At 35.7% G+C, this 21821-nt stretch overlaps 1 protein-coding gene across 1 annotated transcript in view; it reads left to right on the top strand.

The window, feature by feature from the left end:
* Positions 1 to 6906: 6906 nt before the first annotated feature.
* Positions 6907 to 21821, top strand: part of LOC149801538 (C-myc promoter-binding protein-like) — a gene marked incomplete at its 3' end in the record, with an annotated part of 138981 nt that continues 124066 nt past the window's right edge. Inside the window, exon 1 of the mRNA XM_089956811.1 lies at positions 6907 to 7057. The remainder of the gene's footprint in view (positions 7058 to 21821) is intronic.

Raw genomic sequence — 21821 nt, 5'->3', positions numbered from 1 at the left:
AAGAAGAATGGACAGAGAAGTACAGACTTCAGAAACAGCAGAGAGAGCAGCAACAGCAACAACAGCAGCAGGAACCTGAACCTGACAGAGGCTTTGTCGATTGTCGTATCGACACCAAAGAGTTCTTCTTCTCTTTCCGAAGAAGCAGACCTATCGTCAGAAAGTCTATCCTCAGAGGACGTCGCATTCTTAGAAACTAAAAGATTGCCATAGCAAAAAACAACAACAACAAAAAAAAAAACGGCCCTTTTCAGGGCTACCCAATACTCTAGAAAAGAAATAACCATCGATTTGCCAATGTGTGTATGGTATGTAGAGTAGTGTGAATATAAACACTAACTCTTTTTTATAGTGTGAGTGTATGTGTTTGTCTATATGATTGTGTGTTTGTAAGTGCTCACGTAAGTTTGTGTGGATAGTAGATTATGATAATGTTTCTTTGCTGTTTGACGTGTGGGGAGAGTAGATTTGGGGTTTGATTGATTTGCGTATGTGGATAGTATACAGAAGTGATTAATGAAAATTTTTAAATGAGTAATGGGTAGTATAAAAAAGTGAGTGAGTGTTTCTTTTAGGTCCGCGCGTTGTTTGGTTATGATCTAGGTAAGATCAATTTTGTTTTAGAGGGATGTTTTCCATCACGTCCGCGCTTTCAGTAGAAATTAAAAATCGTTCGGCAGTCTAGCTACCTTGTTGATTGATCAACACCACCAGAATGAACACCAGACTAGCTAAACTGCTTGACCTTCATGTACACCTGGAATAAGCCAGGCGTATAGCGAATGAGCTAGCTGCAGAGGCCATCGTAGAAGAGGGAAGGATGAAAGAGGAGGAGAGAAGAAACAAAGAAGAGGAGGAGAGAAGAAACAAAGAAGAGGACGAGAGAAGAAACAAAGAAGAGGAGAGAGGAAATTTCAGAATCCCAGAGACAGAAAATTGGGATTCTGAAGCCACTTATCCCACCTCTGCTCTCCCCCAAAAAAGAGTGAAAAGAGACTGGGGAAGAAGATGTGTGTGTGGTGCCAGGCCTGGAAGGTGCCATCATTAACCAGGTGTCATGGAGTTCAAGAAAACAAACAGCCCTTTTCAGGGCTACCCCAGTCTCTAGAAAAGATATAGTAATCGATTTGCCAATGTGTGTAGGTAGAGTAGTGTGAATGTAAACACTGACTCTTTTTTCTAATTGCGATTGTATGTATTAGTGTTTGTAAGTGATCAAGTAGTTTTGTGTGAATGGTAGATTATGGGGTTTTGTAAGCGCTCACGTATGTTTGTGTGGATAGTAGATTATGGATTTAGTTTTAATGATTTGTGTGTAAATAGTAGATTTGGGGTTTATTTATTGCTGTTTCACGTATGTGGATAATAGATAATATGAAATGAGAAAAGTAGGGGATGTTTTCCTTCACGTCCGCGCGTTGTTTGGTCATGATCTAGGTAATATCAATTTTGTTTAAGGGGGATGTTTTCCATCACGTCCACGCTTTCACTATAAGAACCCACAAAGTTCGTCGTTCGCACCATTCTAAGGATTAAAAAAAAAAAGAAGATGGAAGTGTCCCAACTGTTTAATGATTTAAGGCATGTTTATTTTTGGATGGTGGATGGTGAATATGGAGTTGAAAGGACTGAAAGAGATTGGAGGTTAAGAACCAGTGTGCACTACGTGAACGAACTAAAATTAGCCAGGGAGATGATAGAAGGATTAATTGTAGAAGAAGTGAAGAGATTGAGAGGGCTAATAAATCCCCCTTATGTCAGAGTGGGGACATTTTAAAAGAGGCCCTGGAGAAGGTAGAAGAAGTAAGAAGGTTTTTGGAAGAGATAGAAAGAAGGTCAGAGTGGCCCTTTGTCAAAAGAATGTTGAAAGATTGAAAAAAGGGGAAGAAAAGATGAGAAAGGTGATAGATGAAGAAGTGGAGAAAATAAAGGACAGGTGGGCAAAAGATAGAAAAGAAGAAGAAAATAGAAAGAAAAAGGAAGAACTAGAGACACTGAACGATAACTGGATAAAAATCCAACAGAAGTTCCGAGCCATGGGTCACCCGGACTGGATACCGGAAAATGAAAAGAAGAAGAAGAAAGGAATGATGGAAAATATAAGGGGATGGATAAAGAAGTGGACGAGTTAGAAGAAGAAGAAGAAGAAACCCAAAGGACCTTTCCAGGGCCACTCCAATTTCTCGAAAAGAGATCGACTTTTAATTGCCAACCCCCTTTTTTATTTCATTTTTTTTATATAAAAAATCCCATGTTAATTTCCCATTGTCGCTCAACAGTCCCACGATTTATTCCCATGTTAATTTCCCTTTGTCGCTCAACAGTCCCAAACTCTATTCCCATGTTAATTTCCCTTGTCGCTAGACAGTCCCACGAGTTTTCTCCATGTTAATTTCCCATTGTCGCTCAACAGTCCCACGATTTATTCCCATGTTAATTTCCCCTTGTCGCTCAACAGTCCCAAACTCTATTCCCATGTTAATTTCCCTTGTCGCTAGACAGTCCCACGAGTTTTCTCCATGTTAATTTTCCATTGTCGCTAGACAGTCCCAATGGGTCTTGTAATGCTAATTCCCATTGTCGCCAGATCGTCCCACTTAACTACTGTGGTCTGATACAGAACTGTTATTTACAGACACTGACTTGCTCGTGTATAAGATGGAATCTGATGATATTTATCAGGAGTTTTAAGATAGCCGATAATTATTTGATCTTTCAGATTATCCAAAATAAATTTAAAAATATCAAATAGCCTTTTTGAATGTCACAATAACAAAAAAAGATATAGGAAAACTTAAAGATGAAACAAATTTTGTTCCTGTCGTCAAGTTCATCGCATTGCAAAATAAGATTTATTGCTTAAAACTGACAGATAATAAAGTTAAAAAATGAGCAAAAGGCATCAAAAGAATTGTGGTAGGTAGGGTGATATAATTCGATAATTATAAGGATGTGCTTGACTGATTTGCTGGTTCTGTTCAGATGATGACAATAAAATTTAATCGTGATAAAACCGAGCCTGATGTTATCATAAAATCTGGTCTGTGTAATTTTTACGATAAGCGATGTCGTTAGGATGTAAAAGTATGATGTTCACTTCAGCAAGGTGAATTTATTAGACTGGTTATTACAGTAAATTTTGTGTGAATGTCAAAAATTGTAATCTTATGTAAAGTTTTGTGTGATAAAATATAATAAAAACCGCGGCAGTTTTATACAAGATGATATGTTCTTAGCCAACGCTATTTTGTTTTACGACGATGATGATTTCCTTGATAGGTCCTCGACTAAGAAATCGATTTTGTTGCTTCAACACAATTGTTTTCGTATTTCTTTTGCTAGCTCGGGGTCTATGGGTTGGATTCATGGTTCCCACGCTTCTCTAAAGATAAATTTCCAGGTCATTTTCAGGATTTTTCCAGGTTGAAATTAAGGTTCACACATGAATATTACTGAATGGAACTAAAGAACATTTTAGATTATAAAACATGCATTTTCTAAATCTAAAGATGTTTCTCTTTCAAGACTCTCCAAAAACATCAAAGTCAGAAAAGATGATCATGTACAAAACCACAAAATATATCACACGAAACAAGTTTGATTATATTCCTATAAATTAGCATGTAAAGTCATTTCAATGTCCTGAATACAAACTCTAACTTTATTTTGCTGCATTATGTTGCTAAGTGAGAACAACATAATGAACATTACTTATGTTTTGTTTCCTTTCAAACATGTAATTCTAAAGAATTCTATAGCAATTTATAAATGCTATTCATAGAAAGTAACATTTCCTATTACAGTATGAAAAAAAGTAAGGCAAATAATTAAAATCTTGCCTTGTAACGAAAAGAGTTTAATCCTGAATTTATCTGTGCCAATAAAATCCCAAAAGAGATTTTTCAAACAACCTAATCTTCTTAAGACGTGCTGGTACAAATAAAATATCAATCATTTGAAGAATTTTTTTAAAAAGAGCTGATTTAAACTTTGACAAAAGACTTTCAAAATTATATACTGTTGTATAAACAAGGACTGAAGTTTCTGTAAAATCAACTTGTCTTCTTGTAATTCGCTAAACCAGGCTCCAAACATGTATTGATACTGGAGCTCGTGTCGTTTTTTTAATATATACATTGCTGTCGGGCATTTCTGCGCACCTAGGGCTTCGGTCTTTAATATTGAAGTAAAACGCATTCCGAATTCGACCGATTGACGAAAATAAGATACTGTAATGTTTACCATTTGAAAAGAGGCAATTGTCACCACAATATTCAGTTCAAAATAATATCAATTTTGGACACACCGGTTACCACCACCACGTTTTCATAACTCGCGATATGTCGGCCAATTCTGCGCACAGCTTTGAAAAGATGTAATGTTTATCCATCGAGCTATAGAAATGAAATACATTACTTTGGACTGTTTCTGTCAGCAGTTCAGTCGAGTAATTTGATCAGGTTTATAGCTAGTTTTACAAAACTCAACGTAACAATACCAATAAATGGCAAGCGACATTAAGCCAACTAAACCGATCTTGTAAATTTTTTAAAGTAAAATTAAATATTTTACATTTTGAAAAAGAGCTGTTATGTGGAAGAGAAACAACAACAAATAGGGTGTAATATGATTACAACGTCTTTTTATGGGGAAAAAAATACTAAAGAATATAGAAACAGACTATACGCAGGGAAATTTTGTGAAAATCTCATTCTAGTGGCAAGCTGATATGTTGGGCTGTAGACGATTTTGTACGTGTGGGACAACTTCTTGCAAAATTGGGAACTTTAATTAAAATGCGTCATTTTTTAAGGTATACATTTCCACTTTTTATAAAATGTAGGTAGTTGTATGATTCTAAATAGGATTTTTTGGGTTACCGGGTCAAGCACAGGAGTCTGACGTTTTATTAATAAATAAAGTATGGCGAAATCTCTGACAACATGAAATCACCTTATTGGTAATATAAATGAATACAAGGAGTGCAAGCGTGACCACAACCCTCCGCTCGATTCGACTTTTCTCACGCGTCTTTTATCGCTTCAGAATCGCAAGAAGACTAAAAACTATACAGTGACGTACCAACGAATAACTCTCGGACGACCATCGCATGAATCCAATCCGGTGAAATAGCCTTTATTTTTACCATTATTTGCTCAGAAATGGCAAGTATCATAATCGTTACGTCGTTAATCCGCAGTCAAACAAGACGAAACTACGCCGTAGATGAAACCTGACCCAGTACTCGTCATTTGCATTACTAGTCACATGACTTCACAAATCTCAAATGAAGACATCGGAAGTCCAATATTCACATGATATCAACAACAAGCTCCTTTATAATGTTGTTGTACATAAATATAAATTCAATTATATTAAATGAAAGTCAGATACTTTTTGTAAAAATCAGCAATCTGGCCAGTCTGATTTTTCAAGCAGAGATCACATGTCAACGTGGTGGTCACGTGATACAACAATACTCCAAAAGTTGCTCTCGAAATATATAAATATGGAGAATTTTGTGTTCTTTCGTTATTTTGTTTTTATTACAACCAGCATACGACTTTTTTTAATATTTTTTCCCTCTACAGTATTTGAAAAGGTGGGTTGTTAGATATGTGTACAGTACTCATGCGTCTAGCAATGCAAATCGCGAGCACCAGGTCACATTTCATCAACGACGTAGTTTTATCTTGTCTTTCAGCAGAAAAGACATAACGATTTTACTACTCACAGTTTCTGAGAACATAAGTAATTTTCATATCGATTTCATGCAAGTCTCATTCGATCAAGCAATGTTTAAAGTTTGCTAGGCCATCCGGTAAGCGGCTACGCTCTGCCACCACCATGTTGGCCTCTTGTGATGCTAGATTGGTTTTCATACCTTTTACGTAAGGAAAGATACTGATATCGAGCTGACTTTGAAAATAGAAGTGTACTAGATGAATCTAATCCACTGGGCGTTTGGATTGACTCAGCATATATGTTTATTGCAAGCAATCAAATAATCCATACTGCACCCTTCGAATATTCTGGTTAGAACTCGATAAATTGAACTCACAATCAGTTTAGTTACGACTCAATTACGTGAATGTTTCGGGCGTCAATTGGTAACGGAAAATTCTCGGGTTTTTCCCGACTTTCATCAATATTTGCGAAATTGCAGGACTTTTCATGGTCGGGAAAAAATTATCATTTCTCTCGACTTTTTCCCGATTTCCCAGTAGCGTGGAAACCCTAAAGATTGTCTGGTCGTCCTGATACAAAACAGGGGTTTGACTAAGAATCTCCCTTATACAAGACTACTCATATCTCTGGCCTTGTCTGTATTATGAGCGGAGGATTTCTTTCCCTTGGCGATTACAGATACAGAGAAAACTCTACCAATCGTACTCAATAACTATTAATGGAAGAATTTTATTAATTTTGATCACTTTTTTGTTGTTCTTTGATTTTATTTAATTATATACATGTAACATGGGTAGCTTAGGGTGTTTTTGAAATTTGGGCAGTCTTTGGTGGCCTGTATCCCTCCTCCAAAATAGCACACGTACACGATATTTTATTTCGAGTTATGTCCAGTATATTACAGATACACAGTGTGTGTGTCAAAATACAAAACTATCCAGTGAAACATCCTCCATAACACTTAAAATCTTAAAATCGGAAGCACTTTTGTATTACAAGTAAAAGAGTAGTGATAGATAAGTGCATCCGCTACAAAAAAGACCTTAAGTTTTCGGTTGCATTTGACCATACATTTGGTTGAATAGATATATTTTACATAACTGTCCTTCTCTGTATACATTTTTAACGACAATTTACTTTACATGTCCGAATAATCTAATTTATACTTTCACCAGAAAACCGGAAAACGCCTTCTTACAATGCGGAATGATACAATATGACTGTAATGGTGTGCAATTACTGTTTAATGGCTGTATGATAAACATTTGTTTACAGTTTTCAATACAGGAATTTTTTTGACACTTCATGTATTATTCTGGAGCAGTTGGCTGTAAGGTTGTGACTACTGAACAACGCTTCAAAGGAACTGGTAAGTATTTTTTCTAGGCGAAATATTCTGGAGTTGTGATAGTTTTTAGTGCTGTGACTCGTGGATCAACTTTTATGAAAGCAGAGACTATCGTGAAGCATTCCATAGGTTAAGTTACGCCTACCAGCAGTAAGGTTGCAAAATGTAACAGTAGTTGTACTCCCGCTGTTATTGTTCATACTTGGTATTGCTTGCCAGGGTTGAAAAAGAATGAACATGTGCAACTTTTTGTTTATGCACGAATTTGGAGAAAAGGGCAACAATCCTCCCACCTTCTTGTAATTGAGTCGCACCTAGTCAAATTTCTAATGGTTGTACATGAGATTTCGTACTAGTAGGCCTGCTGTCTACATTACATTCAGATACAGACCGTATGTCTTACAAGTACACTAATACTTTTGGGGTTTTCAGATGTACACACGTTTGTCATTCAGATAAATGTTTAGCGTGTTTGGTTTAGTAGTTACTCCCTAACACAGTAGTGGAGACGAAAATATTGTAATGTCAGAGGAGTTACAGGAATGGAGTGAAGTAATGGAACTAGTTTTATAAGATTTATATGCAGAAATTTATTATTAACAGAAAAAGATTCAGAAACATATGTTTACTTTTTGGTCCATCACGATTGTAATTTAAAATTTTACAGTCAAGACCACTTGACTTTATCATTCTTCCATCCCTCTCATTTGATTCTATGTAAGTACAGTGTATGCCAGCCTTTTCTAGACCTCATGCCTGTGTGTTTATTATGTTTCTAATGGAGTAAAACTTGCAAGTTGAAAAACTTATGTCTAAATTCTTTTGCTCTGTATACACACATGTGGTCTTCTCGGGAATAAAATATGTATAACAAACCAAAATATATATGTTGGCACTTGTAAACAGTATATACTTATCTACATTAGCAAATAATAACATAGAGTTGTATAGCAATGGAACTTAACATATTTATCGTTTTATTTCTGTCTTTTTTTCTTCAAAATTTTCATAAAAAATAGTTAACTTATTTCTATTTTAGGACTAATGGCTGAAACATTTCAATTGCATAACCACCTAAAACTAGTATAGTGTACTTTCATTAATTGCCACCTTCACACCTGTCTCACATGTCTTTGATGTCCACTTTAGCTGCACATAGAATCTACTCAGTTGAGCAGGCATTGTTATGTATGGCCAAACATAATTATCATTTAAGGACATACTTTGAGTCAATGCGCATTAATAGAACTGAGTATAGGTGCTTGTTACTAACTTTCGCTATTGTTTAAACAGTGATTTTCAATGTAATAATTGGCCTTGGGATGAAAAGAATGAGAAAGCTCCAATAGATATATATATATATAGTCAAACCAAAAAACAATTTTGTTATCAGTGTGTTAAAATTCTCAATTTTGTGGATGTTTGTGATATCTTGGATATTATAAGGATGGTAAAAGGAAAGAGCAAGTAACAGTTTCCTTGCGGTGACTGTAAGAAAGCTTGTGAGTTGGGCTGTCTTTTATGAGAGGTATGTCTTCTTTTGGATTGGTTATATATTGTTAAGTTTCTGTTTAACAATGTTTAATTTATATCATTATTATATTCTCCCTGCAATTTCTTTGAGCTGGCATTGTAATCTTTCATTTGAATATGCAAACCTCCAGTTATCTGTTTAACATTATACAGTATCGACATAATATTCATAATTGCTAATAAAATTTATCAATCTTTGCCATTTATAATAAACACACTGCTTCAATAATATGCTATCAGATATGAAATGGAAAAATGAAAGAAGCGATTAGAATAATAAATAACATGTTTGCATGTGTATATATGTCTGTTTTTTTAAATGTTAACATCAAATGTAAAAAATAATTAATAACAGTACATTTTTAAAAATTTAATTAAACTAGGTAAAGATTTTTTCAATATAAATTGCTTTTTATCATTAGTTTTATTTACAGTTTGATTTATGTATGTTACTGATTGCAGAATGGTGATTTTTAGTCTTTAAAATAGCATTCTATCTTTCCATCTTATCATTGGGTCTTTGATCAGAAAATTTGACCAATTTGATGTTATTAGTTGCTGCTTGCATGCTGGTATGTATCTTGAAAATGGTAAATGTAATGTAATAAAATCATATAAAGGAAGAAAATGTACTGAATGTCATGATAACATTTTGGATTATGAATTCCATTACCTCGATAATACAAGTTCTCTCTCTCTGTCTCTCTCTCTCTCTCATAATGGTATTCATACATCTCAGCAAATAGATGTCAGATGATGCATAATTAGCATGACATTAAATGATATATTATGTATTTTACTGTATTAATGCATCATGCCGTGACTGTATGTTTTGCAAATTATACATATTGTAATGACTCAAGTTATTTTTGCAATAATGTCGGTAATAAGCTCCCTAGAACTAATGTTGAATTGTTCTTTTCAATCAAGCCGTTAAATAAATCACATTTCATCTTTCTCATAGAGTCTTATATTTAACCTCCCAAGATTATCTGCCAGAAATATGGTTTCCAGTCATACTTCGAAAAACGAATGCTACCAGTTCTGAAAGATCATGTTAACTTTCCTGTGAGGGGAAAAAATGTGGACACCCACTGGACAAATAATAATGCAGAGTCTGACAATAATATCATGAAGATTGGAACCAACTGGAAGCAAAAAAATATATCCGATTTGATAGACATACTACAATTGATTGTAAATTCCCAGTATAAAGAGACCAAAAGATCATTGATTGGATGAGGCAATTTCAAGCTGGCATCCAGTTATATGCACCACAGAGTTTCTATTGACATGTGGTGTCAAAAAACAAAAACTGAACCAGAAGCATTATTTATCAAGTTTCTCAAAGATAAGGGTAAAAATAAATTAACAATAAGGTTGACAAATGGTAAAATAACTATACCAAAGACACCTTCAAGGAAAAAACCTCAGTAGACAAAAAGGATGAAAGCTGAGTGGAGTCAGACAAGAACAAAATAAAAATGAACAGTCTTAGTAAGGAAGATATATATATATAGATATATATATATATATATATACACACACATACATACATATATACATACATACATACATACATACATACATATATGCATATAAAGAGTTGTTCCATTATTTTCATTGAAGGGTATTATGAACACTAATAAAACAATATAAAAACCACATTTGATGTCTATGATTTATGCATTTAAGTTAATACAATAAAAATTGTAATATTTAATATACATTACTGTATATAATCGCGTATAAGCCCGTTTGCGTGTAAGCCAAACACCCCGCGACTGAATTGGTAAAACTGTTATAAAGTGCATGACCCGCGTATAAGCTGACCCATAATATCTAGGCTACCAGTACATCACAAGATGCACAAAGTGAGTTCTGAATATGTTTATTTAGGCAAATCACATTATTAAATAAAATGAAAGTAAGAAAGCTAATTTATATGTTGAAATAAAAACAATTCTAAAGTGTTAAGTCTTAATGGAAATTTAATTAATCCTCATTCAAAAATCATGAATTATAAAAGTTCTGTCACTTTTAGAATCCTTCAAATTCTGGCTCTGTATCAGACTTGACAAACAGTTCACGAAACTCGGCTTCTGTTACGGGCGTGCTTTCATCATATACGTCGTCATTGTCATCATGGTCATCTGATAGTGTGATTCAGTTAATCAAAATTTGATTGGTTTCAGTGTGGACATTATTCAAGTATTGTGACAGTTTATAACTTTGAGCAGAAACCATGTCCACTACTATATCTCATTAAACAATACATCTGAGAGTCGGCATGTATTAGTAAAGTCATTGGCATTGTGCAACAAAACAAACCTATTATCCCCGAGGCATTTACTACAGATTAAGCATATGGTAGCTATTGTACAACACTCTACCGCTAACAGACCACTTTGCTTTACAAACAACTAAACAACAGTAGTATATAAACTGTGGCTGCTGATTACTTCTAAAACACCTGTCAAAGAAATCCACAAATTATATTGTTTTATAATTATTCACGCTGACTCGTATATTGCCCTGTTATTTACCCTTCCTAAGCGTGTGCGCAACAAACCCCTATGGAGCCTCTCGCTATTGTTCCTTTAAGACTATCGTACATGTATTTCTACCCTCGCTCAAAATATTTGTCGTATATACCTTCAGTATCATAATTCTTTTATTTTTTTACTTAGATTCTTTTCATATTTACACTGAAATAAGCTAGCGTGCATTTGTACGATACCATAGAGTTCAATGATTACTGATTAGCTGAGGGTTAAATACTTGACTGGAGATTACTAATATGGTGGTTCTTTTGGAAAATACACGTACCACCGTGGCTCAAATAACACATGACTGCATTTTCTGGTGGATGGACATCTGTCAAATAGACATCAAGTACGTTAAAACATGTTTTTCATTCATTATCTTACCACTTAAGTTAGAAAAAAAAATATTTGTTTCACTTTACGACAGCACAAATCTTATGAGCCATGTGGCATCATTAGGCATGTGATCTCATCTTCGGCGATCACCAGAAACAATAAATACTGGAAATCGAGGGAAAAAAGCATTAAAAATTTCAGACTTGGACCTTGGCCCACAGATAAGCCGATCCCCCTTCTTCCAGGCCTTATTCTTTTCCTAAATTTTTCGGCTTATACGCGAGTGTATACGGTACTGTAATTTCTTTTGCAATATTGTATTTTTGTCCCCAGTGCTCTCCATTACTGTCCATTACTGTATATCACTGTGTTTAGGGAGACCCTACACGAGTTGCTTAAAAACCCAAGATCCTTATTTTTATATATATATATATATATATATATATATATATATATATATATATATATATATATATATATATATATATGGTCTTTAGTTTGTAATGTGTTATTAACCATAATGCTTTACCTTATTTTGGGGCCCCGAGTAGCCGAGTGGTCTAAAGCGCTCTCCGTTACGGATCACTGCCATCTCACCTCTGTCTGTATGGGTTCGAGTCTCAGATTCGGCCAATGTGGGTATGTGAGAAAGCTTGCCAGTAGCTTCTCGTGGGTCGGTGGTTTTTCCTGGGGTTTTCCCGGGTTATTCCTCCACCATTAATACTGGCCGCCATGCATAGCCTATCGTGTGCTGAAAAATGGCGTTAAACCCCACAACAGCAACAACTACCTTATTTTACTTAAGGGCCATTGATAATGAACAATTCAGTATAGGTTTGTGGGGGTAGTACTCTGATTGTGAAGAAAAAATGGCGATAAATTCTGGTAACAGTGATGTCTCATTTCTTTCGGTTTCATATCCTGCAAGTTTGCTGTGAGTGTAAAGAATAATTTATAATAAAAAATTCCATACCTTTTTGTCCATATAATTAGATGCATCATACAGCAATATAGTCCGTATGCAGTGAAAATGAAATGCCAGTGACACTTATTTATAATCCATTTAATGACCATGATAAATCAGTTTTCTGTATATTATTAATGGATCTTAGTTTAAATCCCTAGCCACTTTCTTGGTGTCTTTGTAATGGGTGCAAAGTTAAATGTATAAAAAGGAAGACTTTTGGTCTGATATTTTGCCTTTATGTAGACCACCAAACATATTAAGCTGCCTCCTTGCATCATGGTTTTTGAAGCACCCCATGTCTTTGCAAAGGATTACACTGTACGACAGGAAGACTAATTTATCCAGTTTTCAAATGTCAGACCCAAAACTTCACTAGTTATCACAAATACAGGAAGCTAATGTGTATATAACTAATCGTACAGATAAGTGTCAGATCTTTCCCTAAACTTGGCCAAGTTGACAAACTGTAGAACAAAATGTAGAAAATCACAAGGATATACATCTATGCAGTCATTTTCACCATCATTAAGCAAGTTGTGCAATGCTTAGTTTTATGTCCTCAATTTGTGACATCCATTAGAACTGAACAAAGTACCTTCTTGTACAGTATGCAACTTCTTGCATATCTTGCCTGATGAGGTCGTAATTTTGTTATAATTGTCATTATCCTATATTTGACTCACCCTTACTTTTAAGTTGGGCCCCGAGTGGCCGAGTGGTCTAAAGTGCTCTCCGTTACGGATCACTGCCGTCTCACCTCTGTCTGCGTGGGTTTGCGTCTTGGATTCGGCCAATGTGGGTATGTGAGAAAGCTTGCCAATAGCTTCTTTTGGGTCGGTGGTGCTGAAAAATGGCATTAAACCCAAAAACAACAACAACTTTGAAGTTAGTGTCTTCTCACACACTAGCAGAAATGCATACCATAACTACAATAGTTGGGGCCCCGAGTGGTCTAAAGCGCTCTCCATTACGGATCACTGCCATCTCACCTCTGTCTGTGTGGGTTCGAGTCTCGGATTCAGCCAGTGTGGGTGTGTGAGAAAGCTTGCCAGTAGCTTCTCTTGGGTCGTTGGTTCTTTACGGGGTTTTCCCGGGTTCTTCCTCCACCATTAATACTGGCCGCCATGTATAGCCTATCGTGTACTGAAAAATGGCGTTAAACTCTACAACTACAACAACAAGAACAACTACAGTAGTTCTCATAGTTACAAGCAAATTCAATATGCATCCTATGTATGCCCCATACCTATGAAGTTTATTTAGGATAAGTAGCTAATTTAAAGTCTTTCTCATTATTTTTAGATGGGTATTAAAAGTAAAAGACTGATGATACCTGAAGATTTACACTTTGGCAGAATAAATTATAGAAATGCATGCAGTGAAAGAAGAGATGAAAAGCAGTAAAATGTAAATAAGCAAATGTCATTTTATAGTATGTATTTCAGAATGTTTCAGAATTCTGTTTTCTATTATAAGTGTGAACCACATCTGTATTTTTAATGTGGAAAGTTTTGATAGCCATCTGGTTTCAGGTTTGTGTATAACATGTAAAGCTGTCAAAGGGTGACAGGTACTCTGGTACCTGCCTGTTGATAATAACCTGGGTAATAAAATAGGCAACTGGGTACCCATTAAAACATAGTTTATATTAAACACATCAGGAGCTTGCATGACACAGAATAATAATTACAGTTTGAGGCTTGTGTTGTGTGCCTATTGGTTGCTGGGCATTTATTCATCATTAGACCTCCATCTAATTTACCGTATATACTTGTGTATAAACCCGTTTGCATATAAGCTGACTCCCCAAACTGAATAGGTATAAAATCTAAAAAGTGCATGACCCGCATATAAGCCAACCCAAAAGTCAGCGATGACGTAAGATGCACACGGTAAGTTCTAAGTGCAAAGTCATCCTCCTCAGAAAGGTCCTCTGTGTGGAAGTTTCTGAAGAACCTATTGGAGGAAGTTCTACAAGCAGGCTTCCTTTCCCAAGTAAGGAGTGGCATGGGGATAGCTCTATGGACTTGCACACTCTCCTGCCAAGCATTTCTCTCCCAGACATCCCTTTAAGTGCTTATCCAGGCCTGTTCTTGACAGTGGGAAGAGGTGCACACTCATTTGCAGAAAGGAGCAGTAGAGAGGGTCCTAACTGATCAGTCTCACACAATCTACTTCCAAGTCACCAAGAATAGTCAGATATTTTGTATCATAATTAATCTTTCAGTTGAACTGGTTTCTTCTAAAGGAACGTTTGAAGATGGAGACCATTATCTCAATCTGGAATGGAATGGGTGATCTCATTCAACATTCAAGATTTTATTTGCACATCCCCATGTTCCCTCCATATAAAAAATACCTAATAATTTCATCACGATTTATGCTGGTAGATCAAATGGGACAGATTCCTGACAGGGGTCCCCATGCATGCACCTCAACACCACTGATATCTGTTTGCTGTTGCATCAGATTCCAGTTGCAGCACTTGTTTAGAGTTGCAGGGTTTAATTATCCAGTCATTGGACTCACTGAAATGTCCTTCCATAATAACAGCCTAGAAATTAAAGCTATATTTCTAGACTAGAGAGCATGGGCAATGGGTGCATTCAGTGTCCAGTGGGATATGCCTTCACACTGTTCTGTAACCTTATGTTCTACAAAAAGTTGGAACTTTCCACTTTCTATCATTCTCATTTCTGCACTATGGCCCCAACAATCTTACAGATAAATCAGCCCAGGTCTCTACCACACAGGAGGGATCTTTTGTCGTAACACATTACCGGTAGCTCCCTCCTTCATAGCAAACCACACATTCTCTGCCATCATGCCTGGCTCATTTAAGCTGATCTATCTAGTGATTTTTTGGGCCAGGTTGCCAGTTGCATCTTTCTGGCCAGGAGATCTTTGATATCCAAAGTCTATGATGCCTAGTGTAGAATCTTCATTGATTCATGCAGTAGGAAACAGTTTGATTCCCTCCTTAACTTCCATTGCTGATCTTCCTTTTTTACCCTTTTGAGATCAAAAGTTTTTAGTATCAGCTATCAAGTGCCCTGTTTCTCACTCTTTTATGCCCAGATGGAATCTATCTTGTGTTTTAAGGTCTTCAACCAAATCCTGTATGAACCATTGGTACTTCTTTCGGGATCTCACCCAAGACTGTATTTTTACTTGGCTTGGCATCTGCAGGTAGATGCAGTGAAATTCATATGTTGTCTGTTGACACTGTCTCCACTTGCTTCCTTTGTTAGCTGGTATTTTTAATCAAACATCAGTTGTCTTCTGTAGCTCACATGTAGAGATTCTTGGTCACAGTCAGATCTGTGCTCGAGATGATCAAGATGGGCTTTTATGCCTAGTTAGGGTACTGTGTTTTTGAGTGCTTTGAAAAGGGAAAGGAAAGGGTAGAAATGTCTTTTCTTTCCTCTAACAGCTCCTTTGATGTTTTGGCCTCCACTGTATAATGGTGGATTGTCACCACAATCAGAACAGCTTATCAGTCCTTTCAGATAGAGATCTCTTTTATGAACCTCAAAGCCCATGAGGTTCAAGCTGTCACTGCTGCATGAGCCAATCTAAATCACTCTTCCTTGTAAGGATGTCATGAATGAAGTTTTTTTGGATATGCCATTACTGCCTTCTCGTTCTCTCTCTGCTTTTTAGCACAACAAAGTGCATGCATTTGTTCTCTGGTACCCATAGTTGCAGCACATCATGTGGCCCAGAGGGACACCAGCAATTTTTAAAGTGGATCTATTGATCAAATGGCATGTATACTTCATTTTTCTGTTGTTAAGACAGCTGACCCACCTAATTGATAAATTCAGCTGTGCAATTTTGACAGGTTTCAGCTGCGCAATAGTGACAGGTAACCTATGGCTGCTACTAAAATCTAGTTGGGGTGGGGTGGGGCTAAAACTAGTTTTAATTATGCAATGCTTACCCATTGCTATTGCCAACTGCCCCTCGCACCCTGCTCTGATTTGTCCTGCAGTAATGTTGTCTGTGAAAGATATGACTTTTGTGCAAGTACAAGCAAGTAACATACATTGATCATGTCTTATTGACAATTCACCACACTGGGGATAGATGTATTCACATTGAATGGGTGAGATTTTTTTGAGACATAAGTAGCAGATTTGCTCACTAGTAACAGGCAACTATCGCAAAGTTAAAATTAGTTCACCCTCCCCCCATTACAGCCTCTTGTGTCACATAACTATATTGTGTTTAGTCTGGCTTTATTTCTTGATGAGGAAGCCCTTGGATATCTCAGAGCGTGACCTTCTTTAAACACTATATTCAGTCTTTTTACACAGAATACAGCTTACTTTCACCATGTCAGCATTTTTAATGAAACAAAAAATCAAATGCAAAGTAATATTTATTAAAATTTTTAGAGCAGTGCTCCTTTTAAAGGATATTCTGTGTCTATTAATCACTTGTTCAACCTTGTACATGTATTATCATTAAAGTACCAGTAGTGTTTCAGAGTAGTATTCTTTCTTAGAGTATACGAAATAAAAGAGTATTTAACTGAATGGTTACCTAGGACCTTTAGTTGTGAAATTTTTTAAGCAAACGTTACTTGAGTCTTTGACACTATTGTACTAAATAATGTATGAAAAAGTGTGCATATTAGTGATTTTATAAACATTAAAATCTTATTATTACATTCCAGAGAGTAATGTAATTTAGTCAGTTACTATGACCATCAGGGATTGTAATATTAAGGTTAGTATAAAAAATTTAAGCAGTAATTGTAATTTCATTGGTTACACAGGAAAATACTTGACCTAGTGTCCAGCGATTACTAATATACAGCCCACTAGTTACTCAGAGATCTTGCTACTAGGATTTGTGATCTTGTCAGGCATAATTTAACAATATACCTTTGATTGTATGATAGCCATTACAGTAAAGGTTGTACGTAAGTCAGAGTGCTTGGCAGTGTGTAAATGAAGACAAATAATTGCCCAGTTATTGGTTGGTTTGGCATCTTTCCAATTGTTGCTTGCTGGTGACCATTGGTCATGACTCAAGTTCTCCGTTAAAACTGTAATAAAATTGGTTTAGAGCTGATGAGATAAAGATGCATTATTGTAACTTGTGCATGCACCTTGCCTGTGCCAAAAGACTACTATACATTTTTTTAATACGAATTTGAAAAAACCAAGAAGATGACTTGGGAGCTGGTATCATATACATGAACTGTTCAAGGCCTTCAGGTTAGGATGCATCATGTCATTAATTCTGTTTAGCTGTCTCGCCTCTTTTTAGTAATGATGGCTGTATTTGAATGCAGATTGGCATCTATTGTATAAAATTGAAAACATTCTATGCCTGGAAGTTTCAGTTGAAATTTAGTTAAATTCCTATTTAGTGGTTTTTGTCAAGTCATTTTAATGCTTTCATTTTTTTGTAGTGGCCATATTTTTTGGTTGAATGACTTCTTTTGAACAAATTTGAAAGAACTTCATGCCAGGATGTCATCTTTCAGATTTTGTCAGATTCAGTTGAGGGGCTCTTGAGTAGAAGTAGTGAAGATTCTGTCAAATTTTGTCAAATTCTGGTGAGTAGTTCTTGAAAATAATATGCAGTCTGATTAAAATCAAGATCTGTTTATATTTACCACTAGATCTGATGCATTAAGAGTCATGTTCTGCCAAGGCTAAAGAAAAAATGTGTTTGATTCTGTTAAGTGTCAAAAAAAAAAGGGTAGGAAGGTTGGTATTAATTTTTTTCATACTTTATCCAACTCGTGTTTGTTAACGTCAGTTTCCAGTGTGAAGTTAGCCAATTCAGAGGTGAAGAACGGGGCACAGTTGATTGGTGAATTGAAAGAACATGACCTCATATCAGAGCCTGTCAGATCTTAGAATTTTTTATTTTAATCAGATTTGAGAATGAATGTAAACAGCAGTTATGAACAAATAATGTTTTTAACAAGTGCTGATGAGGTTCAGGCTACAAGAGTCCCCCATTCCTTTCAAAATATTTCATTAGACCCCATCCCAACCTCCACTATAGTCTGGATCTACTCATCCTTTTAAAATAATAAAACTAAATATAATCACATTCCCTTGTTTGGTGTAGATGGTGTTCAAGTTACAAGGAAAATGGAGTGATGGACAGACAGATGTCTGGATGACATGACCAATCACAATATAACAATCTAAAACCCAAGGTTAGCCTTGTACACCTGTGAAACAATATTGTTAGCTTGCATAACATTTAGATGACGATCAATATTTTTTGTTATTTTTAAATTGCTTGCATTTTACTTTAATTGCAAGGGCTGGCACAAAGTCAATTACTGTTTACAATGTTTTCATTGCAATTCAAGTGGAGGCAGAATGAAAACAACCACTTCCATGTGGCGTACTGCCTAATTTGCAAGTGAACTGTGCATACAGTTGTCATGACTAGTTTCAGATTTTTTTAGTTTTCGACCTACTTGTGATTTCTTACCACCTGCACGACATAATTTGCTAACAAGGACACTTCAAAATATTATGTTTCATGTGCAAACAGTGCTTGGACATACAGTACCATTATAGTACCAACACTGAACCTTGTCACACAGAATATCAGCATTGATGACAACTTTGCAGATGACCAGATATTTCCAGTGCAATATTGCGTAGATCATTCCACACCATTTAGTGTTTCAGACCATTGGGATCATAGAAGTTGTTTTGTGCCATTGTCGCTGAAAGTTGGCCCACCTGGTGGGCAGTTACAGACATTGATGTACAATGTAGATGAGGGTTCCAGCATGCATGAATAAAAAGCACTGTAATATTTGTTTTTCTTTCTTTAAATGATTGACTGCTTAACTCATTAACCCCTGGCACTGCATTTACGTGGCAGGAGGTAGTAGCCTACTGCTGAGCTTTGTAGTGTCAAGGTCATGTATGATACATTAAATTGGGTGGTATTATAGAAAGGTAGACATATGTAGCTCTACAATGATACCAAATAATCTGGAAGTTCTATTTGCACTACAAAATACAGAGGGGAAAACCTCATTTTTTAAACCCAATTTTTTTTCTCTCACCCTAATTCGCCAGTGGTCGGATTCCAATTTTGTGTATGGATTTATGACTTTTTGCTCTCACATCTAAGGCAGACCAGTCTGAACTGTTCACAGACTGATGAACCTTTGCATAATAAAAAGAACTCCAACTTTTACCCTTCTGCTCATGCACGAGTGAAATAGCCAATGAAAAACAATGTTTCTTACACAACTAGGCATTGGGTTAATGGAAAATCACCTGGAAGTTGATGTATTAGTATGTATTCAGAAATAGCCCATAACATGTGTTTCCTACTCGCATTTCAGGCGAAAATGACAAAAACCTCCAGGGGATAATGAGTTAAGTGATACAGTTAGGTTCCGTATATTTACAGCTTCTACAATAACAAGCATATTTACTGAGTGGTACAGTAAACATGTGTCCCAGCAATCAGTTAGTTCATCTGAAAAAAAAATATAACTGGCATCAGAAATTTGTCATTTGGATCATAATTTATTAATGTATTGGAAATTTTTGGACTCTTGGCAGGTACACATCTTTATGGCAGAGGAAGACGTAAAAGTGAAATTCACTGATTTATAACTGTCGGTGAAATACTTGTTCACATGTACCTCCTTTGCCTTACATCCCTTTATCAAAGTCTGTGATGCTGATCGACATTGAAATAGATATATGACTGTGAATCATAGATTAATTTTGTACAGCAACCTCATGAATTCACAATGCACCTCAGGTGAGATGCGTAACAGCTTGCAAAATCAATAAAACGTCTTGTAAAACATGGTACATGTAGCCCAGTATTAATCTCGCAAGGGTGACAAAGGAATTCATTTCATATCTGCTTCAATCTCCTTTATCAATAGTCAAATTAAGCAATGTAGATATTCATAAATATAGAAGTATGATACAGTAAGAAAAGTGCTGAAATCAACATTTTCAAGCATTATCAGTAAGGTTCAACATTTATGTTGTTGCTTCTTAGATCGACATGTGCACTTTCTTAAACACTTGGTTCCACAGGTATGATTCAATTTGATTTGCACCTGACAAAGGATGTTGTCTGAATAGTCAGGGGTTACAGGTGCACTGGTGGTGTGGGTGGAGAGGTATGTGCATTAAATAATTAGAAATTATGAAAGTGTTTAAATGATTGTGAGATTTTGTTACAAACTGAATATCTTGTATACTTGGCAATGTATTTCCTCAAATATGTTACGAAGAATGAGACTCTGAATATCCTATAGAATATGCATGATATCCCCATCTGCACATCATAAGAGGCAGCTAATGGAAGAAGACTTCTTGCCCTGTGACGATTTTCCAGTTGACAAGGTCTTGGACTTTTTTAAAAAAGAATTTGGTTGATATCTATTATGTGACTTTGTTATTTGAGGATTTTGCACATTTTTGCCATTATCTTTGTAAGCCTTTTTAGTGCCTAACTTTCTCGACACTTAACTACCCAAGAATCATGGGCCATGATTTGCTTATATTCTGTTAAACCTTATACACACATTTATACTGGGTAAACATACTATTTACATACAGGAAAATCAGACTAAACATATACTTCCAGTCTAATTTCAAAAGTCAAATTATTTTTGTGTAAAAATCATATATGTACGTTAGTTGGTCAATACCTATGTTGGTACATGTATGTGATACAGGGTACCTTCTGGTGCCAAATATTAGTAATTTGTATCAGATAGAATGCAAAGTACACTGCTTCATTGCTTGGAAGCAAAAGAAGACAAAACAGTGAAGCAATTAATTTGATAATCAGGGTGGAACAGTTCCAGTTTTAACCCATTTTCCAGCAAGGATGTTTCTGGGAAATGGTTTCACAGTTCAGAATTTTGTCGTCTTTTTTTTTTTTTCTCTAAATATTGTCCTGCTTACATAAACATTTATTTGTCCACCAATGATTTTGTGTTTGGCTCATTGGGCAAGTGTTTACTGTTAATAATCATCAGGGATGATAAACATTTTGTTCATGGAAATGGCAGGCAGATTCAGTGCCTTCATGTTTGTAATAGATTGCTCTCTGTCATGCTTCATGATCTTGAAATGAAATTAATTTTAGTGCATATGGTATCAGATTCACTTCTCTAATTGGGACTGTCTAATCAAAATATTAATTCAATTTATATAAAATGGGGGTGGGCCTAAATTATCTTATCGTTGGCTATATTGCTTCATAAAATATTATTTTCTTTTAGTGGAAGATGAGCTTATCAGTGCACTTGTTACAGAGAATATTGGTTATCCTTTTGTGAAGGTTATGTCTTGCTGTGATTTACAGCTCTAGGTGTTAGTGCGCTGGAACCAAATTATTAATTTCAAAATTTATATGATTACATAAC

The sequence above is a fragment of the Sinohyriopsis cumingii genome, chromosome 4 (assembly GCF_028554795.1).
Source record: "Sinohyriopsis cumingii isolate HCF-2022 chromosome 4, ASM2855479v2, whole genome shotgun sequence".
Taxonomy (NCBI): domain Eukaryota; kingdom Metazoa; phylum Mollusca; class Bivalvia; order Unionida; family Unionidae; genus Sinohyriopsis; species Sinohyriopsis cumingii.
Note: the sequence above shows the minus strand (reverse complement) of the source record. Positions and strands in the feature narration are given on the sequence as shown.